The 11,482-nt window shown below is 37.4% G+C and overlaps 1 pseudogene; it reads right to left on the reverse strand.

The window, feature by feature from the left end:
- Positions 1–202: 202 nt before the first annotated feature.
- Positions 203–3,966, reverse strand: LOC121791793 (annotated as a pseudogene).
- Between the last annotated feature and the right edge of the window lie 7,516 nt (positions 3,967–11,482).

Consider the following 11,482-nt stretch of genomic DNA (forward strand, 5'->3'; position numbering starts at 1 on the left):
TAAATTTTAGGCAAAGTTCATGATTTTAGAGACCAATATCCCTATATTTATTTTTCCATTCTTTTTTATTCATTTATTTAGTATTTTGTGACATTTTCTGAAAATTATAAACCTGAGGAAAGAACCTGCTGAAGGATTTAACCAAAGGATTTTTCTCTCAAGAATTGCTACAATAATTATAAGCTATGCTATAATACAAGAATAAGATTAATCTATACCTCTCATAAACTATTATTCAACTAAATATGTCTCCAAATCATAGTCATTATATATTGTTATCCCTACCATTCTATCAAATGTATCTGAGTAGAGATGTAAAAGAATACATCAGACCCCTGCCCTCAACTCTCTCTCTCTCTCTCCCCAGCTCTACGAAAACTTCCCGAAACCAAGGCTCAGACGTGGGGTTCCGTCATGTTAGACCTCTTCTACGAATCCGAATACCTCGAGCTTCTATTTACGCAGACATCATCAGAGGAGTGTCGTACCCATTCTGGTGTGCCTTCTGCCATCTCCACGCAACCTGCAAGCTCTCTTCAAGGTTGGTGTGTCTCGCTGTCCAGTTCAGCTCATTCTTGATCTTGGACGGGTCGCTGTACACTTCTGCATAGTCACCAGGCTGCGGGGAAGAAATTCGACTTTTATGGGAACCCCCGTCGCCTTCTTGCAGGCTGCCACGAACTCATTCACTGAACTGCCTGAGATGGGGTGAAACAAACCGTTTCAGTTGCAAGCCTGACGTTTTGACCTGTAAGCGTGAACATCGAAAGCTGGTGTTACCTTTTCCTGTACCAACGTTGTAGATGCCTACATGCCCGGGCTTGGCTTTCTCGAGGGCTTTGACATGAGCATCCACTAGATCGGTGACATCAATGTAGTCCCGGATGCAGGTGCCGTCTGAAGTTTTGTAATCTGTTCCACGAACCTGTGTTTGGAAGATATTCGATATTTTTATAAGAAAGATGTTTGCAAGAGAAGCTCGTGTACAACAACAGTTCTCCACATTTTCAAGGCATTTGATTGGTGTTGAGTCTAGTAGCAACACACTGACCTTGAGACCTGGAATTATCCGCGGGCAGCATCGAAACAAGCACCAGATATCCGCCCATGTTCACGTAGTTCAGGCCGGGGAGCTTCACCGAGCCTTCCCTCAGGATCCGAACCAATCACATTGAAGTATCTGATAGATTAAAAAAGTAAGAGGATTGAGGTACAAAATGCAAGCATAAACGAGTTTCAGCTGCTCGATGAACTAAACTGGGATAGTACAAGTAGTTTGCTTGATAATTGTTGCAATCCGATGTTAGAAAGTATTCACAGTAACATACTCTACCTTAAAATCATAACAGCCATATCAGAGTTCTTATGAAAATCAAGAATCATATCCTCTGCCATTTTTTTGGCTTTTCCGTATGGATTTATGGGAACCTGCAAAATGTCAAAAAGAAAAACGGGCTTCTTAGTCGACAGATCTCACCTAACAAAGCAAAAGCACTAGACTAGAAGTGTAAACTACACATCAACCCTCCTAAGTCCTAACCTGTGGGGTTTCTTCTGTAATTGGCATCTGGTCAGGTTCCCCGTACGTTGCACACGTGCTAGAATAAATTAATGTCTTCACTTCATGAGCCGCCATGGCTTCTAATACAACAAGAGTGTTTGATGTAATATTGTGATAATACCTGTTTTGTAAAAACAGTTAGTCAGGAATTTATATAAGGAAGAAATGCACATATTGTCATTGCTAGGTTCCGTTGTTCTTAATCAAAACAAGCAATAATAGGGAGTATCATATAAAAAGAATTGAACAAAAAATCAAGTTTGCCACTCAATGAAGTTTGAGATCTCAAAACACAGAGATGAACCATTAGAACCGTAGATTTCAAGACGAGGAGGCCTTTTTGCTAACCAGTTTCAGATTATCTACCATCTTTTATAATCTAATGCACATTGTGAAGCAATATCAAAAGATACTCACTTGAGAGGATCCATAGTACTCTCTCCAACATATGCGACGGCAGCAAAATGCATCACTGCATCAAATGCATTCTCAGAGAAAATTTTCCGGACCTGTGTGTTAACCAAGGAAAAAACAAAGGTAAACTTTGGGAACTCAATCACCAAGAAAAAGAATCATAAAACAAATAGAACAGTGACAATACTGATTTAGCATCTCCAAGATCGGCATAAATAAACTGAAGCCTCCCCGGCTCAGGAAATAATTGTTGGAGGACATGAATGGCACCAAGGTTCCCCCGCGAGAGATTGTCCTGTCAATAAAAAATGCACCTCAGATCGGTCGCAGGAATCAATCGTGGAAATCGGGAGTTGCAAAGAACTACGAACATCAGAAATATACCACTATAGTCACACGATAAAAATCCTTAAGAAGTCGCAGAGCAGCATGTGAACCAATGTATCCAGCACCTCCCGTTACCAATACATGAGTCACACCAGGTTCATGGCTGGAGAACTGTATGAATTCACAAAAAAGTTTGCACATTTAATCCTCAGACTCGTAAACATGCAAATAAAGCAATGGCAGGCTGGAAATCGAATCAATTACTTGGCTTGGGGTGTTGAAAGTTGGGGAATGCTTGAGCATAAGAATGCACAATGCTGTAAGAGTGGAAACCATCAAGATTTTACCACAAAAATTGTTCTTCTTTGGATCCGCATAATCCATGCCTGCAGAAACAAAGAAATAAGAACAAAAACGACGCAGAAACCACTATAGAGACGGAGAAAGACAAGCAACGACGCTTCAAAGATAGAGAACTCCACCTCCTAGAGACATAGATCTATTGGACCTCTGCTGAGCTCTGATCCTATTGAAACTCAGCATTGAAAAATCTCCTTTTTATTCGAAAAAAATAATGTTTTCTATATTCAAATATTCACATCAATCACCAACCAATACACCCGTATCCTCGGATGTCCTGCATAAAAGTTCAAACTGTTACCACTATAATTTTAAAAGGAAACTCACTGTAAATCATATATCTTGTTTGGATACAAGAAGTAGGAACTGAAACTAAGCTGGGCCATATCGAAAAGGATGGAGATAGTCACAAATAGGGACAATTCAACCAACAAATCGAAACAAAAACCGCATAAACCTATCCGAATTAGCAATTTCCAGCAGCTAATGAGAGTGATAGAACATAAGAATTGCAAAACATCTTAGGAATATCAGAAACATAAAAACATGCATTTCGGATTCAAACACCAAAACTGGAGTGAAAGCTCTCAAGATCCCCTTTATGCCAATCAAAATTCCCAACTTGAGCTGACAAAAAATTAGTAAAAAAATTGAAACTTCGCAGCCAATAAACCAAGCAGAACATTCTTGAATTACCAAATCCCAGAAAAAATAAGAGAGAAAAAACACTTCTGAGTTAGACCAAGTACTAAACAAATAGGAAAACCATGGCATAAAAACCTTAAAAAATATGAATCCCCAAACTTATATTCGACGAAAGTGAAGACCCAATTTAGCATTCCAAGCGTTGTAAAAACAGCAATGATCAGAGAGAAGACTTTGACTTATTCATCCCACAAATCTCTCGGCACATGTATGCATGTATCTGAGTGATCACAAGATCTGAATAATCAATAAAATCGATTAACAGAAAAAGACACAAACGACGACGACTCATGAGCATTCAATCGAAAACCCCTCAAGAAATCGTAAACAAGATCAAATTTTTGGCATACACCCTCGACGCGAAACACGGATTGCGAAGAAACCAGAATTTTATTTTCTTGTAAAATGAAAGAAGAAAAAGGAAATGGAGAGAGAGAGAGCCTACAAGAAAGCAGAGAGAGCAGGTGGCGGTGTTCCTGCTTGGGTCTGAGCGTGTACGTTTTTTAAATGCTGCAAAGAGAAAAAATAAATCTTAAAGCCATCGACATTGTTTTGTTTAATAAAATATTTTTTTTGTAATTTATACACACTATGTAATTGACTTTCTCTAACTTAAATTGTTTTTAAATTGTTTGTTTTATATGCATAATCGCAAAGGTGGCAAATGAAAATAGCCTATTAGTAGCTGCATTTAATTATATGCCCAAATTTGACTAATCAAAATCAATAGAGTATTTGCATCAATTGCTTGTAGAAAATAGGTGACGCGGGGAAGACTAGAGAAAAATCAAAAGCCCCACTTTGATTTTGATGTGAGAAGAAAAGGTCCAAATTATATGGCCTAATTCATTTCTTTTTATTGAATTTAAATTTAATCTTATGTATATCCCCCTCCAAAGTTTTCTAAAAAAAATAAGTATCCTCTAGTTTATTTTTTATACTCCAAACTTGAGACATAAATCTATTAAAGAATTCATGATAAGTTTTAACTCATTAGGGCATTGGCAATGGGAGCCGATCACAATGGCCGAGCGATCGGCTCCTCCATCGGCTCTCTAAGGCTCCCATTGTGGAGCAAGGGCCGATGGCCACTCACATGGGCTTCTCCCCAAAGACCGATAGATCGGCTAAGCCGATCTCTTAGTCCTTTTTTTGTTTTGTTTTTATTTATTTTTTATCCCATGTATATGCTCTATTCCCCACTAATTATTCACATTCATCCCATTTCATTTTATCTCACTTTACAATTTACTTTTCTCTAGTCACAGTGTTTTCAATATTTTTTGTTTGTTTTTTTCTATAATTTTTTTAAATGTAGGGTGTTTTTTAATGAAATTTATTTTTTATTGAATTGTCTTTATTTCTTGTTATTTTATATCATTTTATTTCACACTAAATTAAAAGTGAAAAATATAAAATAGTGATGATATGGCTCTGAGATGGGCTCTGGGATAGGCTCTGGGATGGGTCTGCTGACATGACATAAAAAAATGGAGATAGACTCTGAGATAGCCTCCGTAAATAAGCTCTTATTGTGAATGCCCTTATTTCAGTGCTATATTTATCAATAAAATATTTAAAATTGGATGCAAATAAGATTGAAAATTAAATTTGGTGAAATAGTAGTACCTTTTCTCCTTTCGCTGTCGTTATCCCATGAGTCATATCTTGCATTTATTATTTTCACCAAAGTTTTCAAAGCATGTAAATGTCTTTATTAAGTTCGTGTAAATTTAATTTTTTGATTATATTTTTCTCATATTTGAGATGAATTTTATATGTATGGAAACGAATCTAGTAAACTGTAAATTTTTCCAATAAAATCTCGATGAGCTTTTCAAGGCGTTGGATTTTGGATTACACAATATCAGATTGTGATTTTTCTTAAGTTATGACTAAATTATTAATTTGTAGATATTTCCTTAATCCAAAAAAAAATAAAGAAATAATTATACAAAAACAAGTACTGTAGTATAAAAATAATTTCTTTATTTCTCTTTCTGCCAATCCCCAATTTACCTTTCAAAGTTAAAAGTAAAGACTACGTGCGTTGTTTCCCTTTTACTATATCTCATATGATCTGTTTTTCCTCTTTTTGATAATAATTGATGCTAAATTATTTATCGTATTTCTTGATTTGTTTATATTGTTGTTCAATTAATTATTATATGCAGTTTTTGTAAACTTTCTAATTTGGGGCTCCCAAACCTGAGCAACTTTGTTGCTTAAATCATATCGATTTGATTCTCAATTTTGTACCATGTGTTTATCAAATTAATCCTGTCTAGTCAAATATTATTATAACATGAAAGTTCAATTCTAAAACCTAACTTATTTGATAAAATCTAATTGAAAGAACAATCCGAACCCAAACCATTAACAACTATGCTTCCATTTCTCCTAATTATCCATTGGCAAAATTAAAAATATTTGTTTAGTATTCCATATACAATATTTAACTTATTTTTCATCAATTTTTTTATATTTCTTAAAATTCGTAGTAAAACAGTCTCACAAGAGTATTTAGGCCATCCACAATGGGGCGGACGATAGCGCGCCCGATGCATCGGGCGCGCTATCGTCCGCCACTGTGGCTCCGCGGATGACGGACGATGCGTCGTCCGCGCCCCACGCTTAGCCCGCGGACGATAGGGCATCGTCCGCGTCATCGTCTGCTCACTGTGGGAGGCGAGGACGATGCAACGCGTTTTTGTTTTTAATTTTTTTTTAAATTCGAAATTTGTCTATTTAAACCTCGATTGTCATTCCATTTTTCATACGAATATTTCTCACATCAGTTCTCTCATCTCTCCAAATCTCACAAGCCAAAATGAACTACGACGACGACCGGAGTTCCTCGGAGGACGATAGTCCGACCTTGACTCGAGCCTTAAATGCAGCCGTGCACGACGTAATGGCCGAATGCTTAGCTCACGAATGCTTAGCCATAATGTATTAATTTTGTAAATGAAATGAAGATTTTTCCCAATTTTTGTAGTTATTTAAATATTTAAATAGAAGAAAATACTTAGGGCGTCTCACTGCAGGTGGAAGGACAGGAGGAAAAAATGCTGATGTGGCAGGCTTTAGGGCGCGCCTTAGGGCGCCCCATCGTGGATTGGCCTTAGGGCATCATTAACCCCGTCCCCATTTCCGGCCGCAAGTCCCCTCCACGTCATCATTTCTCTACAGTTGCGGCCCAGGCCCCAACTGCTGTAACCCTTCAGGTTGCGGCCCGGGCCGCAACTAATAAATGACACTATTCACAACTCCAACCTATTTAACTCGTAAAATAAAAAACGCTGGAAATTTATAACACGGAAAATTTAATTTCATCGAATACTGCAAAATTACAACATAGAAATTTTAAAACTGAAAATAAAATACATAAAAACATAACGTCAATTCTGGAAAATATTGGTGCGAGTCCAAATTTCTTCGATTAGATCGGCTTGGAGGCGAGTGTGTTGTTCCTCTTGGCGCATCGCAGCTGAACGGGCCATGACATTTGATCTTCGAATATTCTTTGACGTGGAGGCATTTTTTCGAATTCTAGGAAGAGATTTGAAGTTGAATATGAAGTTGAATGTGTATGAAAATGGAGTAGTATTTATAGAAAAAAATTTTGAATTAAAAAAAAAAAATTGTTGCGGCCCGGCCCGAGGAGCGTGTAACGCTGGGCCGGGACTCTACAGTTGCGGCCCGTCACCGTGCAACGCCGTCCCAGGCCGGGACACGGGACGCGCGACAGGCCGGGAACGCGGCCCCGGGACGGGCCTGGGCCGTGACTCTCCTCCGTGCAACGTTCGGGATGGGCCGGGACTCTCGAGATGCGGCCCGGCCCCTTGCGTTACATATGCTCTTATGTCTCGACGTCGACGTCTCACTTTCAATTTAGTGGACCCAAGATATAGAGAAGAAGAGGCGATGAACAAATGAGTATAGAACAAGTGTTGGAATATAACAAATGAGCATTAAATATGGTTGTATATAACAAAAAGGACATTGTTAATTTTCAAGTGTTGTACAGTACAACCCAAAGACATGCCCACCGGTTCCGGTTCCGGCGGTTAACCGCCGAACCGGAACCGGCGGTTCCGGAACCGGAACCGGAACCGGCGCAATATTCCCGAACCGGAACCGGCGCAATTCGGTTCGCGGTCCGGTTCAGGTTCAAGATATTTCGAACCGGAACCGTCACCGAACCGGCGGTTCGGGACGGTTCGGAACCGGCGGTTAACCGTGGAACCGCCGGTTCCGGTGCTTAAATCGAGGCAGGGGATGGGGGCCGGTGGTGATCTTCAAAAACGGTCGAAACCGCCGGTTTTTCGGCGGTTAACCGGCGGTTAACCGGAAAAACCGGCGGTTAACCGCCGGTTTAGTGGCTTTCGAGGCGGCGCGGAGCACGAGGCGACAATGGAGCAGCTTTTGCAGACGGTTCGTTGACCGAACCGGCGGTTTTATTTCGGAAACCAGCGGTTTTGGCCCGGAAACCGGCGGTTCCGCCGGTTCCGGCGGTTTTCCGCCAAAACCGCCGGTTTTGTGAAAATTCAAATTTTTTTTTTTTTTTTTAAATTTCAAATTCGAATTCTTCCATTTTCCCCTCATTTTTTTCTATAAATACCCCCCTCTATCCTCATTTACATTCACCCCACTCTTGTGTTAATAAGAGTTTCTCTCTTCAATCTCTCAATTCTCTCTCTTTGTCTCCAATTTCTCATTTGTGCTATTGTGCTTCCATTTAATTACGCAATTGCTACTCTTATTACGCATTGTTATACACTTATACAGTTATACTTGTTCCCGTAGTTCTATAAGTTGTCTTTCTTTCTCAATTACTAAAACAAAAAAAAATATATTATTCCATATTTCTACATTTCTACATACCATTCCAATATGTCTTCATCCCGAGAAGGTCGTGTTGATAAGGGAAAGGGAAAGGCCAAGAGGCCATCCAATATGATCTTCAAGTACAACTTAGCCGCATCCTGAATGATCTATGAAATCTTACCTTGGAATCAACCTTTTTTTCTTGCAAAATGTTGCCCATTTTCTAAGCAAACACATATCAGCACGCTATATACACATTGCTGCATTTCTAATAGGGGCAATTTGATCTTCCAAAGCAATCAATGCATCTCGAACACACATAGTCAGAACATTATTCAAGCATCTAGCATGGAAAAAATCAGAACAAACTATCTATTAGTACTAATTTTTTCCATGCTAGATGCTTGAATAATGTTCTGACTATGTGTGTTCGAGATGCATTGATTGCTTTGGAAGATCAAATTGCCCCTATTAGAAATGCAGCAATGTGTATATAGCGTGCTGATATGTGTTTGCTTAGAAAATGGGCAACATTTTGCAAGAAAAAAGGGTTGATCCCAAGGTAAGAGAACTACGTGGGCTTTGATTCCTCAATAAAATTGTGGATACGTAGGCAACTCAACTTAAATTTGAAAAGTTTAACTTTGAAAGTTTAAGTTGATCTCAAGCCCTTTTCAATTTTTCCTTTTTCCCCCCCATTTCATTTTTTTTTTTAATTTACCTTCCGAGTCCGACGAGGCGACGAGCCGACGCCCGACGACACTTGTAAATTATATTACATTGTTGTATGTTGTTGTATTGTATACTTATGTATTGTAAATTGTAATGTATCGTTGTCCGTTACAACTCAAAATCAATAAAATTTATTTCATTTTCTCCTTATTCGTCTTATTTGTGCTTGAATTATGCATTGTCTTGTTCCGATTTGTTGTATAAAGCCAAATTTCAAATTTAAAAAAAAAAAAAAAAATAATTGAACCGGCGAAACCGCCGGTTCAAAAACCGGAACCGCCAAAACCGCCGGAAAACCGGCGGTTCCGAACCGGAACCGGAACCGCCCGGTTTTCAAACCGGAACCGGAACCGTGAAATAGCCTCACGGTCCGGTTCCGGTTCCGCTTCCGCCAAAACCGGAACCGGCGGTTCCGAACCGGAACCGCCGGTTTTCGAACCGTGGGCATCTCTACCAACCGTGAACTGTCGTGCATGTGTAGAGAGAGAGAGAGAGAGAGAGCGCATCAAACTCAAACCCCTCTCTTCCCTTCCCACAAACCGCCACGTGTGGAGAATTTCTTCCCAACTTTTTCTCTACTTTTCCAGACCACGATGCCAAACGCGCCCCACACATTCAACTGTGCCTCCATTTTAATGCTTTTAAATAGGGAAAAGTTAATGTTAAAGAAATAAATAAATTTGGACTAATCATTTTAAATACAAGATGCAAAAGGTAATTGAGTTAGTGTTAAGTCTTATCATGCACGTACTCTTATCGAGCCTCTCTATAAGGTCACGATAACTTCGGGTCCGATGGGTCTTCTTTGCCTTTACTGTTACGATCATCACGTACATTATTGCCGAGTTATATCTTTTTGCAACACGGCTAAATCGTTTTCGAATTTAAATACAAGAAGTTAAGTTCAGTGTTCAAATTCAAATATAGCAACTTAGGCCATTTTCTTCGGTTGCGTTAGTGTATATTAATAATTATTATGTGGTCATATTATGATTTATTATTTATCATAAGTCGGACAAATTGTTTTCCTGTTTTGTGGTGTAATTTAGAGAAGTTAATTTGTTTATCATGTTGTGTTCTAGGGCGAGTATAGTAATGTGATTTTGTGACAGAGATTATGATAGCGAGACCGAGCTTTTCTTTTTTCCATAATTTTCATGCAATAATAATAATAATAATGAAAAAGCATCCACTTTTTAATTAATATACAGATTATAATGTCCAACAACTTATTCGAAAACGAAATATATGGACTAATATTTAGAAAGGTTGACCGCTGCTTTTACTATGAAACACACAATCATTAGGCCTTGATACTGTAGGGCCGTTTTGCTACATGAAAAAAAAATGAAAATGATCAAATTATAGTAATATGTATGATTAATATAGTACTCTTTTAAGGAATAGTGCTCATATTTTAAAATTCATCAATTACAAGTTTCCCTGTATATTTGTAACAAATAATAGTCTCCCCATTTTCATAGTATAACGCAGTTAATGAAAGGAGGTATAACAAACTTAATACAATAATGAATTTATAAGGAAAATAACAAGGTAAAACTAATTAATTTTATCGAATATAAATTAGGCTAATCCCTTAATGAAACCTTACAGTCATGCTAATCTTTTTTTATACGTTGTCCAATAATTTATTATTACTTCTTTTAGTTCATGTTACTACGTGGATTAAATTGTTCGATTAATTAATTTGTAAGGTATAATCCACGTAAAAGATGCTCTGCACCTACTTATAATATGCCAAATATTAGGTGTAACATTTGGAAGCCAATTAAGAAAATAATAGCAAATCTTGTTCTAAAAAAAATATATTAGCAAATCAATTATCAATGCAACAAGTTAAATAGATAGAGGACAATTGTGCCAATAGTTATTTGTATTGATGTGAAGCACTAACAACTGCTTTCTTTTTCATACTACTAGAAATTTCAAATTTATTGACCCACATCTTAATATATGTCTTCTTCTTTTATTTAATACTACACATAATTCATCTATTCAATCGTTGAAAAGCAAAATTCCAAATCCATGAGGGATTTATTGTAGGTATCCACAAAATCATATTTTCAAATAAAATTACTATGTTCAAAAGATATTTCTATGCAAATGTTAATACTATTGTTATTATTATGTATTTAATTTTGATTTTATTCTTGTATTCATATGATATGTTTTAAAAGATAAATGGTTTGTAAAGGGAACAAGTTTGCACATGCAAGTTAAATTATGGGTGCAAGTAACCTACACGATTATTTATACAATTTATTTCGTAAATCAGCAGTTGTTGTTGATTTATCCCAAATAGTAAAGAGATGGTCCTGAAAGTCCTAACCTAATACATTTATTTATAGTTATATCAAAATTAAAAATATTGCCAGGCTGCAGAGAAAATGCAGAGAATGTGGGCAATCATTTGTTACAGCTTTTGACACATCATACATTTTTTTAAAGTATTAACACTTCAAAATAAATAGTTACTTGTAACATCCACTTCTTTATTAGCTTGACCTAAAAAAATGACGAAATTCAACATTA

Source organism: Salvia splendens, unplaced genomic scaffold (assembly GCF_004379255.2).
Source record: "Salvia splendens isolate huo1 unplaced genomic scaffold, SspV2 ctg914, whole genome shotgun sequence".
Classification (NCBI taxonomy): Eukaryota; Viridiplantae; Streptophyta; class Magnoliopsida; order Lamiales; family Lamiaceae; genus Salvia; species Salvia splendens.